This window comes from Oxyura jamaicensis, chromosome 6 (assembly GCF_011077185.1).
Source record: "Oxyura jamaicensis isolate SHBP4307 breed ruddy duck chromosome 6, BPBGC_Ojam_1.0, whole genome shotgun sequence".
NCBI lineage: Eukaryota > Metazoa > Chordata > Aves > Anseriformes > Anatidae > Oxyura > Oxyura jamaicensis.
In genome coordinates this window covers 32,388,271-32,403,326 of record NC_048898.1, presented here as the reverse complement: position 1 = coordinate 32,403,326, position 15,056 = coordinate 32,388,271, and the positions used below count along the sequence as shown (strand labels likewise).

Here is a 15,056-nt window from a genome sequence, read left to right as displayed (position 1 = left end):
TGGCGGTCTGAAATAAAGACACCACACAGCTGGGCAATGGGCTCGTTGTCATGCCAGGCCTCCATCGATACTCCCCAGCTCATGACACCGCACGAGACTCAGACCTGTAGGTGGAAGCTGCTCCAGGGGAGCACCCAGGCAGCAGCAGGGAAGGGATGCCACAGCTCCTTGCACAGATGCTCGCCCCCTTTGGATAACACGGAGAAGAATTGAGATGAAAAACACTTTCAAGCCCAGTCTGGAAGAAGTCAACACTAATGTACTTACAGTCCTTCTAACCACAAGAGATTCTCTCATACACCCACAATCACCCCCACCAGTTTTTATGTTTTACAGTTATCCACACTTATCAGACCTATGAGTCATTTTTCTCCCTAAATACCCACTGACCACGGCCCAAAAGCTTCATGGTTTTCAAATGAATAGACCTAAAAAAGTAGGTGTGACTTCACAAAGCCACTAAATGACTACTCCATGGCAGTAGTTCTAAGCTACTGAAAACAAAACAGAGCACTCCACCTTATTTTTCTTTCAAGTCACGTAAACCATGGCTGTGACAATTTTCACATTCTAGATCTTGAAAAGAAGCTGGTGAAGCACCAACAAAACTTAAAGGTTTCTCAAAATCTCTAAGCTCCCCAGTAACTCAGACCTCTGTTTCATTAAAAGCCCCTCAAGAATAGATGCTAAATCAAATCAAAGAACCAAAAGATAGGACTTCTAAACCTTAGTATTCGCTGACAAAAAGACGGCAAGCACAACCCACATAGATGTCACTGCACATGGCTTCTAGCGTTGCAGGGGGAGTTCCAGGCTCTTCACTCACAAGTGCCAGTTTCAGGAAGTGCTCTTCACACTGACAACGGGCACAGGTCCAGCCCTGCAGCCCCCTGCACAGGGGTTTCACACCTGGCATTCAGTCTGTACCCAGCCCTCACTTCCTCTAAGGGTTTTTGGGTCAATTCTGTGCTAAGCCTTGAAGATGGATGTAAATTCTGTGCCTTCTCCAGCATTTGTCTCAGAAGTATCAGCTTTTGTTATCCTTGTCCTAACAAGCAGGACAGATACGTCAGTTTACACTCAAATAACCAAAGGAGAAAACACCAACTTATTTATGCCTGCTGCGTAGAAGAAGCAGCGAAGAACTGCAAACTTGTCTGTTCTGTAGACAAGATGCTCCGCACACACCAGGAACTCCTCCATTCTTCCCAGTGTATTACACTTCCCATGTTCCTTGATTAAAAATAAAACCTACAATTGCGTCTGCCTTCTTGAGCCAAGGTCAACCCCTCTTGAAGAGGGTTCTCCAAAGTTCACTACACTCATACTTCACTCCGCTCCCTCCAGACCTCTTCCTCTCTGGTCTTCGCTGTAAGAAGTTTTTGCGTAAATGGGACAGCAGCACAGGAAGAAAAAAAAAGTGCTTTTTTTTTTTTTTTTTTGGAGAAGTGGCAGGTAGATACACCTGCAGTTTGACTATAGAGCTTCCAAAAACCTGCCTGTGCCACAGAAGGAAAAAGGAACTCATTAAAATTATTACACACTAATTGTTATTCTGAAGTATTTGCTAACTGTTAGACACCGAAGAGGTGAGTCCTGTTATTATTAACCTTGTGCTCCAGCAGAGTTCCAGAAGAATCAACTTACATATGTACGAGAGCCTGTGCTTCAGCAACTGATGATTTAAAAAATAAATAAAAATCCCCCCAAGTTGACAAGTCTCACAGTCACAAAACGAATCCAGTTCTCCGCAATTTAAAGCGGTGCCAGCAACAGAAGAAGCACTATGAAAAAGCATAAACACCAGGAAAACACCTGAATTACAGACAACTTCTATCTTCTGATTAAGACCTCAAACATTTTAAGGTATAGCAAATTCCATTCAACTGACATTGCAGCGTTATAATTACTTCAGTGATTTTACCAAGCTATGCCATTTGACAATGGAAGGAGTAAGCTCTTCATGAGCTGTTTTCAACTCTTCCTCATTCCCCTGTTCATCTGTAGCACCACTTCAAAAAAAAAAAAGTAATAAATTAAGCACTCTGTTAAGGTCCAGCCAGCCATCTCCCGCTGCCAAACTGAAGTTTAGTTCCATTTGAGTAACAGCAGACTGGAATTATAATTCTTATGGTCAAAACGAGGATTACTCGTTGACATAAATGTTGACCAGCTCAAAGTAATCCAATCTTCACAAAAGAAGATGGTACATCGTGGTGAAAGCTGCACTGATCTCAAGTTCCACATAATCTCATCCCTGATACTGCAGAGAGAAACCTCACCACCTCAGTCACTACCACACGAAGGGGCCAGTACACTGAAGTACCTGAACATACGTTTGATTTGACCAAAAATATGAAGATATCTCCCCAAACAATCAGCAAAGTATTTTCTACTTCCATTTCTGACTTATTGGTGGATCTATCTTGCAAAGAACACCAAAGATAAATGGTATTTCCCACCCGCAAGGAACTTACACATCAAATTACGCAACATTAAAACAGCCACACACAAGTCTAAATAAGACTGAAAATGCCTTGACCAGTTTTAAATAGTCTCCAATTTAAGTCATGCCTCTGCAATGAATCCCATTGATGCTTCTATGCCGCTCAGCATTCCAATTACATTAATATTTTTAATTATACTTCTGAGAAAATGCTAATGGATACAACTCTACAATAACAGATTACAGCCTCATCAGTCATCTCCATCCGCCTGCCTTTATTTAAGCAGCCTAAAAAAAAAAAAAAATGAACGACTTATTTTTTTCTTCCAGAGAAACGCACCGGAGTTAGAGTTTCCCGAATCCTACAAAGCACAATGCATCCAGAAGTGTTCGGAAGTTTTAATGCTCTGACAGACTTAAGCCAGAGGTGATCTTTACATATGGATGCGTGCTAAGACAGCAGTTCAGGTTGGGCTTAGGAAGGAGGCAAATAAGAGACTTCCTGAACGCTTCCTGCTGCTTACCTGATCTCCCCTCCCTAGTTACCCACTTGGGGAAACAAAAATAGGCTTCACAAATCTATCCTAAAGTCACCAAGGACAAGAACGCTAGATGAGCAGAACGAGAAGCAAAATTAAGCGAGGCAGAACCCTCCTGAACTCCTGTTAAGCGTTCTGCCCGTAACAACACACAATTTAAAAGCAGCAAGTGTTGGAGAGGAGGCCAAGGCAGCGCACAGCAGACATTTCACCTGTCCACGCTGGACATCACCCCCGGACGCGTGACACTCCCACGACAGCCTCACCAGCACAACCAGCAAGCACCCAGCAGCTGTCCCAGCTGCACACACAGCCCGTCACAGCCCCGTCTGCTCCCCGGGGCCGTCCCCGGGAACTTTTCCCCTTTGTGACGCCTGGAAGCACCGGGTGCCCCCCCCCCCCACCAGGGGCTCACCTCAGCAGGCTGGGTCCTGCCGCAGGCTGGGATCGTGACGGCGGGGTCGTGAGGCGCGGGTCACCCGGGCTCCCTCCTCTCGCTAACTGAACTTTCTTTTTTTTTAAAATAAAAAAAAAAAAAAGGAAAAACAGCTCGGGCTCAGAAAAAATATAAAAATAAAAAATCTATTCTGAGGTAATTCGCGCAGTTGGCGGTGCTGCCGACCCCACCGCGAGGCTGCTGCCGCCACAGGCGCCCGGGGGGACGCCCCCCTCTCCTCCCACCCCCCCAGAAATCCCCCCAAAACCAGCAATAAAATAAAACAGCAGAAAGCCTCCGCAGGTGAACGAAGCGACCCCGGCCTGCCGCTGCACGGCCCCGGGGCCCCCTCCCCGAGCCCCAAGGTGGGGGTCACCGGGGCCGGCCCGGCAGCACCCCCCCTCACCTCAGCCCCTTACCTCGCCTCACCTCGCGTCGCCTCACCTCGCCCCGCCGCCCGCGCCGCTCCCCCCCGGCCCGCTGGCGCGGCGTCCCCCCCCCCGCTCACGCCATGGTCTCTCCCAGCGCGGCGGTCGGCCGCGGCCGCGGGCGGTGCCACTCGGCGACGGAGGGGGGGGAAGGTTGTAAAAGGGGGAGGGGGGAGCGGGGGAGCCCCCGCCGGCCTCCTCTAATGGCGGCGGCCCGGAGCAAAATAAACCCCCCTGCGGCCCGCACGTCAGCCCGGCCTGCCCGCCTGCCCCGCGCCTATTGGCCCAACGCGCCGCCTGGCCCCTCCGCCAATCGGCGCGCGGCTCTTTGGGGAGAACGGGTGATGTCATCCCCGCCGCTGGGGCCGCCTCCGGGGCGGGGTGTGGGGAAGCCGAGCCCCCGAGCCCCGCCCCCGCCCCCCCGCATTTACCTCATGGCGCCCGCGGGGCTGAGGTGAAGACGGGGGGGTCCCGTCGGCCATGGAGGCGGCGGCCCCGTTGTTAGAAAAGCCCTCCAAGATCACCTGGTCTAACCACCCCCTACCACCAATGTCAGCACTGAACCGTGTCCCCAGACACCACGTCCAGCCTCTCCTTGAACACCCCCAGGGACGGTGATGCCACCCCCTCCCTGGGCAACCCGTCTGACTGCTCCTTCTGACAGAAATGTCTCCTCGTTTCCAACCTGAACCTCTCCTGGCACAACCTGAGGCCGTTCACTCTTCTTCCCTTCTTCCACAGCAAAATGTTGGTGACGAGAAACGTTCCTTCAGTTCATTTCTGAAGGAAATGGACTACCACAAAACGGCATCGAGCGCCACACGGCAAGCCCATGGAGCTGGCGGTCATGATGCTAAGCCTGGCCAGCACAACTCTGCTCCTCTTCTGTGGAAGAAAGGCTGACCCACAACCCATGGCTGCTTAGTCAACCCTCGGAGTCAGGCCTCAAGCTGCCCATGGTTCATACTCTCACTTTCTGCTCACCACTCCGAAGTCTGAGTCTTCCTCAAGCTGCTACTGTAATCTCTGACAGAAAAAAAAAAAAAAAAAAAAAAAAAAAACACCTTACCTGCCCACATCTCAGCTCTTCCCTTATGAGTCTTGCATCACTTGATACCTAACTCCTTTTCCACCACGGTTCCTACTGTATATTTCAGTCTTCCCCATACCTTTACCACTTTTATTTCCATGGTTGCATGCAGTGCCCTATTCCCTGCCAACGCAGAAGGGACTCTGTTACGAAGCTAATTGCTAATCCCTCAGGCTCAGGGTTGCACTGGGAAACTCATCCCTTCTGACCAGCCAGATCCGCTCCTTTTTGTTCGACAGAAGTAAAAGAAAAAAAAGCAATGTAAAGGAAAAGCACCCAGTGTGTTCTAGCAGACCGGAGATGCCTCATGCTAGAGAAAATGTCTTTGTCCAGCAGACAAACATCTACAGCTGGAGTCAGGATGAGTAAAATGTAATTATTTATGGAGACAGAAATAGAAATTTGTCTCCATTTACAATTAAATCAGTTCCTTGTACACATCACAAAACTGTCGGGGGGTGCGGGGTGGGGATAACATGATTCATCTCTCCCAGATTTGTTATTTACTAAAATCACTTTCTGTCTCCACTGAACAAGTTGGGCCCTGGTCTGCATTTTGGGAAACATCCCAACAATTACATATATTTAGCTGCAGAAAGGACTGGGACAACTTATTTTCTTTCACACACCCACATAGAAGATCCAGATGAGCTCGGATAAGTCATGTAAAAGAAGTACTTAAGAAATCATGCCATCTCTGTGCTTAAAAATAATTCAGAAGATGTAGCCCTTGCTCTTGGCATCTAGGCAAGGCGACGGAAAAGCAGTAATCGAAGGCAACAACAAATGGTGGGGTACATTGTCAAAGCTGCCACAGAAGTACAACAATGGGAAATCTGCGGAAATAACGGTTATAGAGCAGACCGTAAATAGATAAGAAAATAGAAAGAATAAATACTTTTGGAGAATGTGTCAGTTCAAATTCTCCCAGAATATTACATGAGCCTGTCAGGAAAGCATTGGATGATCATGAAAAGAAACTTTAAACAAAACACAGTGCATTGCAGCACGTTAGGAGCATGTAATATACTTTTATAGCACAGAAAAGACCTCCGATGAACCTCGGCTTGTATCACTTCAAAAACGTCTGTTGCGTGGGTAAGAAAAAATTATGGGCAACTGAAAGGCATCCAAGAATTTGAGAGAATTCAGATGATTTTCGTATCCGCGTCGTTATTCTGCAGAGCTGAGACACTCCAAGTAATGAAACAGGTAGCCGTGTAGTATAGGAAAGCAAACACACATGGTAGAATTGAATTTGAAAAAGTTATCAGAATTGTGAATTTCAAAAGTGAATCTTCGCGGTATCTCCAACTCACAGGACATTTTTAATGTCGGCAGTATTATTCCTAAGACCAGGTCTCTGGCTTTATCTCAAAAATTGCTGGCATGTTCCAGCAGGTTTACTCTGCAGAAATTCCCCATTTGTTCTAGACTGAAACAATAAAATACAATAGGAATGACCTCTCAGTGGTTTAGAACACTGATACTTACATGTATATTTTATCCAATTAGACCTTTCAGACTTCTAATTTTGAGATAAAAATCAAAATATACATGACGATAACCCAGTGCTCAGTAGGTTTGGTATGTGACCACCTTTTTTAAATGTCAGAAAGACAATTCTATTTTTGTTAGACGTAGCAGAAATTGTAAGTAGGTACTAATTCCCTATATTCCACCCCAAATTTGAATCTTATTCCACCAATATAAGGACAGATTTTAACTCTCTAGTAGTGCGTTTGGAACATTCATACCGATTTGACAGCTTAATATGTTATTTTGGGAACTTTTGGAAGGTTTTATATATATATATATATATGCACATATGTTATTTTGGGAGCTTTGCAGAATTGAATCCACTCATGCCTTGGAGGTTATGCGCCTTCATTAACCAGCTGCATAAGAACCGGAGCTGCCCACTAGCTCAGAATAAACCCATAGCAAAACTATACGCCTTCATTCACAAGTAAAAACATAACTTGCACATGTATTTCTACCAGGGTTTGTTTTTTTTTTTTCCCCACTATTCAAATACCCTTAATCATGTTGCTCTGATGCCTGCTGCTTTCTCCCCACCTTCCTCAGCTCTCCAGATTCCTTTCTTTCCTTCCAGCTCCTCCGGAACAAGAAAGAGCTGCTTCTTGGCTCTGGAACCACTCAGAAAAGAATTGAGAACAGATTTTCTCTTCAGACCTCACGGGTTTGATGAAATGCAAACAGCATACACAAGTAATAGAGAACTGTGCAGGAGTATCAATGAATCCGGGGAAGAAAACCACCTGGTTCTCGTCCCTGTCAGCCTGGAGCTGCACCAGCAGCACTGGTGCAGCAGCCAGCCTCCCTGAAGCAGGAACCCTTTGTGCCTGTGAGGTGAGAGCCTTGCCGGCAGCCAGCTAGGCAGATGGCTTGGAAGTTCCCTTCCTGTCCTGCAAAGAACGTATAAATTTAGGATTTTTCAGGATAATCAAGAATTGCAAATTGTCTTTACCTCCTGTTAAACACGAGCACTCTGCACCACGCTGCCTTACAAGACGCCCTGTTTCTATTGTCCTGATGCTGACTGTTAGCAAGGTTCCTTCCTTCAACTCTCCCTGACGTTTCTGTTCTGATTCACCCTGCTCATAACCGAGCAAACGATACCAACAGCTATAATTAGAAACGAAGCACTGAAACATTTCACAGTAGCATTTTTCTAGATGTTGCATACAATAGCTGGGGGATTCAGTTAAGAAAAATTGTGCTTCAGGTAACCAAAAAGACAAATGCCGAATTATTTTGCGCTGGCATGGGTTCTTTTTGTGCTGTAGCAGAATTTTCTTGGTCTGAGTATAAAGATTACACCCAGTTAGTGATGGGTAAGTACAGATCTCTCTCTTACGCAATTCTCTTTCCCCTGGTAACTCCTCGCTCTCAGGCAGAGCACTGGCTCCCGTTGGGCAATTCATCCTCGGCGTATCTGGGAGCAGGGATGCACATGCTCACCAGAGGGTTGTTTCTCACTAGCTGAACTGTGAGTATGCAGAACTCCCTCCTTGCATCAGCTCCTCAAATCCTCCTCTTGCCATTGCCCTATTCAGTGCTTTCAGGCTCTTCGTGATCACGGAAGACTTGCAACTGAGCTGAAACGCTCAGCTAAAGGGTAAGGAATAGAAATGCAGAAAAATCAAAACGAAGCACAGTTTTTGAAGCTAAAAAAAGGATATTTTAAATGGCCGAACGATTTGTTACCATTTTTCCACCCTCTCTCTGAGTCAGCCCCAGCCTTCTCACCCAGTAAATCTCATACTTGTGGCTCTTTTTCTCATTTCAGTTTGAAACACAAAAATATTCAACTGCAGCTAGATCACTGTATCCCCCCCACACAGGAGGACAAGATCAGAGAAGCCATGATGTCCTGACCGTTCTCGCTTGCTTCAGCTGTGGGGTGCCGTTGCAGGCTGCCGCTCTCGGACCCCACCATGAGCCGTGGCTGCGTGCAGCTGACCTGTGGCTAGGAGAAGGAAGGCAGGGTCCTTCTCTGGCATTCCCACACGCTCCCAGGCGTGGTGGGAAAGTTGGTGCCCTCACACCAGCCCTGGTGTGCCCTTGTGACAGCATCCCATAGGAGCTGGCTTTGCTAGCTCTACCCCTGGGGTAGCACCACGGGGGTCCAGCAGGGATCTCCCACCTCCCCGGGCAGCATATGCCCACCAGAGGTAGGAGAGAGGGAGTTCTTGTTTAAAAAATAGCTTGGAAAGGTAGAAAATAAACAATTTTAGCTCTACGTGTATACATAGCTAGGAGCAACTCTGCAGAAATGTGACAGAAGTGTGTGCTGAGTTGTTAGCTCCTGAAGTGTTCCACTAGCAGCAAGAAAAAGAGGTTAGAAGTGGGGAGCACTTGCACTGACAGCTACAGCACGCACCATTTTTTCTTGATTTCCCTGCGGTTCTGCAGGGAGGAGAGGAAGGGGGTGATGGAGCAAATCTGTCGTGCCATGCCAGAGCTTCCCTGCTGAAGGATTTGAGCCACCCGGTCAGGGAGTCTGAGAAACTTTCCTCAGTTTGGGCAGACATTCGGCAGGTAAAGGAGTCCAAGCTGCACGGCCAACAGAAAGGAACACGCAGAAAAGAAGGTGGGAAACTGTGTTTGCTCAGCACGGTCCTGGAGTGTCTGCCCGGCCCAGCTGGTGGGCACGGCGTGGCTGCGGCAGCTGCTCTAAGCCTGCATCAGCAGGATGCAGTGGAGGGGGACAAAGGGAAGAGGAGAAAAAGGGAGAGAAATAAGGAAAATGGGAAAAAAAAAAAAAAAAAAAAAAAAGAAAGTGAGAAAAGAAAAGACAAAAAAAAAAGAAAAGAAAAAGAAAAAGAAAGCTCTTTGAATGTGCTCTAGAAGAAAGTCATTGGGGAAGACAATGACAAGTAACAATGCAGCTATAAAAGGAAGCAGCAGCCCCAGTCCCTTTAGGGGAATGCAAGACATTTGTGAAGACTTCAGACAAAAACCCATGAGAAAAAAAAATGGATTAAAATCCATGAACTAGTTACTGCCTGGAAATGTCAGGCCCAAAGAGGCTGGATTGCTCTGTGCAATGGCCACCACCTCTCTCATGCCCAACCACGATACGTGTAACCACTACCAAACGCCCAGAACGCCACAAAATGCTCCTGCCAGAAGAAGAAAAGCATTGACTGGATCACGGGGCAAGCGTAGCGCTCACTCCTCTGACACTGCTGACGGGGGCTAGATAAAAATACCGCGTTATTTACCCTCTGGCGGTGATGCCTGGTTTAGGCAGCCCCCCCCCCCCTTGGAGTATGAGGTTTTGTGAGCCCAGCTGACAGGCATCGCCCCTCTCCAAACATCACAGATGCTAAAATCAGTGGCGTTGGGTTTGGCTGGGAAGTTCAGACCCGTGCGTTTCTCTGCTCGAGGTGCACACACCGCTGTCCCCGTCTAGCAAGCCGGTATCACTGCGCAGCTTTAGTACGCCCCCAGCCAGAGCCGACGCTAGCAGCCATGAAAATGAAAAGGGGATTTATTGTGAAAGAAGGCTACACAGGAACGCAAAAGGCAACAGAGAACAGACGCAGCTCACAGAATGCCGTGTATCATGCCAGGCATAATCACTGCCAGCTAATCAGCTTATTTGATGAGACAGAGGGAGCAAAATCCATCTTCAGGTTGACGTAATCCACTGCCGGGCTTGTTGCGGCTTCTGAATGTGTTCCTTCCGCAATTCAAAAGCCTTTCCCTTAACTGCTCATTGAGGCTTTTCTTTCTTTTTTTAATAAGCAAATTTTGGATTCAACACATGTTCCAAAACCCACCGGGAAACTACAGAGGTAAGGGACGTCAGGGGGGCAGCTAGCAGAGCGGCAGCGTGGTGCCGCACGACCAGAGTGAAAGAGTATCGGTACCACCAGGGGTAGCGTAATGCTATTAGCGAAGGATTTATGAGGATGATAAACCGGTGAAGGTAAGGAATACACATCTGGAATTAAAATATGGGAAGGATGATTTTCTGGGCAGCCCGGAGTTTTGGAAGAGAATAGATTTTTATTTTTAATTCCGGCCAAGCCTGGGCCGTAATTCTGATTACTTGAATACCATCGCCTCATTTCAGAGAGGTGTTCTGCAAAAATCTTTAGCTTCTCCTGGCATTTCTCATCACAAATAGGCAGCTTCAACAGCTGGATAAAAAGTAGCTTGCAATCTTTTTCCCACTGTTAATCTCCCAGAAAGCCATTCAGCACGATACCTCGTGGTTGCTACGCCTTATTTACAGACACAACAAGAGGCAAATAAATCAGAGAAAGAGAAAAAGAAATCATATTCAAACCAGATTACTTTCCTGGAAGGACAGCTCTCTGATTACTTTTATTCCCCACTTTGAAAGAAAAGAATTTAGTAATTATACATTGGGCAACGATTGTTTACTTGTATCAGTCATCGCAGAAGCTGCTGTGCCTTCCTTTTTTCGTACGCTACGCTAAAATTATGGGTAGAAACAGAATGAAATAATTGCAGGAGAACATTGTCTAGGATCACTGTCTCCCCCTGCACAAAGAAACGCTGCAGCAAAGCTAAGACATTTATCGAGCAGCAGGAGCTCATTAGCTTGTTGTCAGTACTCTCTCCCATTGATAGCTCTTATGTGGATACCTACCAGGTAAGCAACATTATAAATAGTATTAGCTAACGTTTTTCTTCGCGTATAAGAAATGTGTTTGTTGCCTCCCAGATAATCCGTGGTACACTGCGAAATACAGATTTTGTGATTCAGGAGTGTGTTGCTTCAGTGCTCCTACAACACGCCTCAGCTGTCTATGGGTTTCTCTCCCCCTAATCGTTGCAAAAAGTTTCAGCTTTGACAACCCACACTTGCGTAAGACAGACAGCTCTGTAGCTGCCCGTGTTCAGAGACAATTTTAAATGTACAGGGCTTGCAAAAGGGAAATTCTAATTTAAAGCATGTACCGGAGTTGCCTACAGCTGAAATTGCTCAACTACTCCAGCAAGTCACATCTTCCACAGAGGCCAGAGGGAGGATTTAGTATTAGAGCATTCAGAAGAACAGTTAACGGAGGGTGAACTCCTGTCTCAGCGACTGGTGTCATAAGCCAGCCAGATCCATGGATAATCATTTGTCTGGACATCTCGTTCCTGGCCAAACAGCAACAGAGAGGGCAAGCCACTGACTTAAAACTACCCAATGCAATTCAAGTTAATCAATAAAACTAATGGACAAAAAAATATATATGCAAAATGTGGAGCTCCTGCTGAAATAGGTGGAAGGTGGTGGAGGTCTCGCAAGGGTCACATCCCTTCACTGGAGACTGAACCTTTACAAGCACTGAAAGCCCTGACTGGAGGCACTCACATGCCTCTCTTCCCTTCTTGGGCACTGGACTGCTCTTCTTGCAATGCCAGGGTTTTCCCGTAGTCCCATTTCCCCAAGACTTCTGGCATTTCATTTTAGCGCTCTTTCTCTTACCTTGCCTTCCTGGCTCTGCCTTCGCCACCCTCTTATTCCGGGTGTACTTCTTGCCTGGATATATTTCTTGCCTTGGTCTTCCAGGAGGCTTCATGTCCTTCTCAGGCACTCGGTGAGGAGCTCAAGTGGGGCTGGTCGTCCCTCGGAGCACACATCTCCAAAGCTGCGCCGTCTTCATTTCTTGGCTGTCTTCCTCTCACAGCAGGGAATATTCCAAATAAGGCCTCGCTGCTGTATCGCTCAAAATCAAAATAGCTTCATTTTATTTAAATTTGATCACAGCATGAGAGGAGTCACTTGGACTTTGACTTCCCTTTTAGAGCTGTTGAGTGCTTCAGCATATGGTCCTGTTAGATCTTCTCAGTTAAACAGTGCTAAATCACAGCTCCATCAGCTTTCGGTATTTTAATGCTTTTCTTGGAATGTTTACTTTTCTGGCCTAGACCTTCTGCCTCTGGAGTCAAGTGATTTAGTTAGACTTGGAGCTTTTATTTTCAAAGTTGATTTTTAATCCTCAAGGCAGTGGAGAAAAGCATAAAACAACGAACTAAATAACCTTGGTGTGGCCTGAATGTTTAGAAAGTAGAAGACAAAAATAACCACAAATATTGGTTCTTAAGGCTCATTCTTTAAAAACACATTTTAGATGGTTTTGAGACTGACAAATCAGCTTGGGTTGTTTCGTTTTGTTTTGTTTTTCCAATGTTTTTGATGGCCAGTTCCACAACGTAGAATAGAATTGCTTTTTGTGCCAGTGCTGGACCAATATCCCAGCTTAGCGCAGAGGAGCGAGTTCATCTGCTCTCCCCACATGGTCACTCAAGCTGAGGTTCTTCTAATAGTAATCATGGTCTTCCTAAAATATGCCAGGAAAAATAAGAGATATTAGCACCTATGTTCTGCGTTGCATTTTGGGTCCTGTTTAGCTCTTCATATGGAGTATAAATATTCCTTTTCTTTCAGAGCTGTCACTCTTTGCATTTGGACTGCACGTGTGTCCGTCCTACAGTTGACCGTGCTGTAGCTCTGGCTACAGTAATTTTTCTGTGTGTGTAGGCATCATCTACCATTTTACACAGCTTTTTGGTTAGCAGTGTTTTGAATCCCTCCAAGGGTGGAAATCCCACGGCTTCCCTGAGCCCTGTTCCAGCGTTTGACCACCCTCACTGAAATATTTATTTCTCGTATGTAGTCCAAATTGGCACGGGTTGTCTCCAAAACAAGTTTTCTTGCCCTCTTTTCAGTGTTGAAAGCCTATATGAAGTTTAATTTAGTTGTTTATTCATTGAGAGATAATGTGGCTAGAGATCATAAAGCCCCAGTTCGCTGAGGTTGGATGAAATAAGAGATCCTAGGTTAGAAACACAACCCATTAACCTAGAACACCAAGACAAGCTTGGGCTTCTTTTCCTTCCAGCCTAATAGTTCTAGAACCCTTAATAAAAAATAAAAAATAAAAAAGAAAGAGAGAGAATACTGAAAACTTCCCAGAAAAGGAACAATCATTAAAAAAACAAATCATCACACCTCTTCAGAATTTGTTGTTTGTTTGTTTGTTTTTTCTGTAGCTTATCCAGGAACTCTGGGACTTGCTGTCTGCAGCTCCTCGCTGTCTCCCAAGGTCTCCAGTGTCCAAGCCAGGGAGCCCAGGAGCTGGCCTAGAAATGGGCTCTGAAGTGAAGGTGATGCCTCATCACAGCACCTGGTTAGGACACGGGGCTTCCCCAGCGATAGGCTCCATCAAGTCCAGATCACCTCCCAGTGCTCCTGGCAGACCGTCAGGGAGCTGCCTGGGGCACTTGTTAGTGTAGCTCAGAAATTGGCTGAAACGTTCATTCAAGCAAAACGATTTGGTTTCAACAAATGGCCTTTTGCCACCACATCTGCTTTTTTTTTTTTTTTTTGAAGCTTTCTACCAAGCAATATTTCTCGTGCAAAATGAAGTATTTAACCTACCACCTAGCAGCCATCTCACCCGAAGCCATTTACCTGCAAGCTCTTCTGAGATCCCCTTTCTTCTAAACACAGAAAAAAATCAGCATATGCAGCTCACCGCACTTGAAAACATCTCAGTAATTTTCTCCGCATCTAAACTAGGCTAAACAAGTTACTTCCTAGGCACACTGACCCCTCAGGGGAATTCGCAGAGTCTTGTTCAGGCTGCATTCACATTACAATGCCCTAATTTAGTCCTGATGTTTTGAGATACACATGGAAGCTAGTTTGTACAAGGTCACCCCCGACAGAGACAGGAAATTTTTTACTCTTACGGTGTGGACCTTGAGTTCTGAAAAATGCTTTTGCCTTTGATCATCATCTGCATGCTATTTTTTCCCCCGTCTTACTTACATTAAATGGTCTGTAGCAGAGGTTGTAATTTATGGAGTACTACAGAGCTATTTCAGGGGTTACATGTAAGGCGAGCACCTTGATTTTAAATGCTGTTTTTAAATGAATGGCCTCAAAAACACGGGGTAGTTTTTTAGCTGACAAGAGAGCTGAGGCTACCTGGTGTGGATGAGAAACTGAACTGCCTTTGGTGGCAAATTAAAGCGTTCAGCCATAAAAATGATGACCAAGGGAGAGAAAAATGATCAAAGGGCTGAATATACATTGAAGTAAAACATTTTGATATTCTCAGGCACATTCTCTCTCTCTCTTATTATATAGAGCGTTTTTAAAAGGTGAGACCTGGTCATGTGTAATTGCCTCCAAGAGTCCGTGCCAAATATCCAAGCAGGGAAATGAATGAGGTCTGCCAGGCAATAATTACCCTTCCCCGTGGCACACATTTCCTTGGGTGCTCTGTTTTTCTCCATTGCCGTGACAACACTTCCCACACCAGAGGAAATATTTAGCTTGCATCTTCTTGTAGAGTAGCAATTTCCCCATTTCCATAACTCAAGTGTTCCTCACCAAACAGCTGCAGAGCCTACTCGAATTGTTGAGGATTTCGTTTGCGACTTTTTTAACAACCGATCAAATTAGTTCAAGGGAAAGGTACCTCCAGCGTCTTAAAGAACAGCTGCTCTTTACAGATCAAACCCAGGAAGTATTTTGTATATGAATTGGCAGAACATAGGTTTCTGTACCCTGAAATATTCTGTCCTATCCCATTAAACAAATAGGGAGCTGAAG

The 15,056-nt window shown here is 46.0% G+C and overlaps 1 protein-coding gene across 1 annotated transcript in view; it reads right to left on the bottom strand.

The window, feature by feature from the left end:
• ZRANB1 (zinc finger RANBP2-type containing 1) overlaps positions 1-3,482 on the bottom strand; it is a 37,414-nt gene extending 33,932 nt beyond the window's left edge. Inside the window, exon 1 of the mRNA XM_035329282.1 lies at positions 3,401-3,482. The gene's annotated coding sequence lies outside the window, so the exon portion shown is untranslated. The remainder of the gene's footprint in view (positions 1-3,400) is intronic.
• Positions 3,483-15,056: the final 11,574 nt, after the last annotated feature.